The sequence below is a fragment of the Penaeus monodon genome, chromosome 32 (genome assembly GCF_015228065.2).
Source record: "Penaeus monodon isolate SGIC_2016 chromosome 32, NSTDA_Pmon_1, whole genome shotgun sequence".
NCBI lineage: Eukaryota > Metazoa > Arthropoda > Malacostraca > Decapoda > Penaeidae > Penaeus > Penaeus monodon.
The window spans coordinates 12,607,996-12,608,616 of NC_051417.1; the positions used below are offsets into that span (position 1 = coordinate 12,607,996).

At 34.9% G+C, this 621-nt stretch overlaps 1 protein-coding gene across 1 annotated transcript in view; it reads left to right on the forward strand.

The window, feature by feature from the left end:
* The window catches only part of LOC119593500 (neuronal acetylcholine receptor subunit alpha-7-like), a 113,209-nt gene that overhangs the window by 82,617 nt on the left and 29,971 nt on the right, over nucleotides 1-621 (forward strand). The gene's annotated exons all lie outside the window — the stretch shown is intronic.

The window sequence follows — 621 nt, forward strand, 5'->3', positions numbered from 1 at the left end:
GCTCTTTTATTATCTCACTGTAGTTTAAGCTGGTATGAATCGGTGCCACTTCTTCCGTAGCCAGAAGAAACCCTTCTCTATTTACCTGCGTATCGTAGTCAGAACTGTAAATTTATACCACCAATGAACTTTGGAGCTTCGGGTCTACACATTTCAGGGTCTTTTGTCGAGATGAAGCAAACAGTCATCTTACATACGTAGGTACACATTAAGAGAGAGAAAAAATGATGCACCTTGGTAGATATCTTTTGATACAATACACTTTATGCCTTAATAGTATCCTAAATTACTGCATCTTGTGTTCTTCGGATACAGTACATTAGCATTACCCTAAGAACATTTCTAAATTAAGAATTCTGAATCTCCAACAGTTAAGGTTACACTTACTCAAATTATTTTAAAGTTTCTTGATGAAAATTTACTTTTCCTTAACTAAGTTTCCTCTTTATGTGAAACTCTGTAAATATATGATAAATACATGATTAACAATTGCCGAAAGTTCAAACCAATTAAATCAACGAATTTTGTCATCTTAAAAAAAACACTCATTTTCACCAAGTTAACGGACCCTCTGTTTACAAAATGCCTCTCACCGGAACTTCCGTGTGGACAGTACCCCTT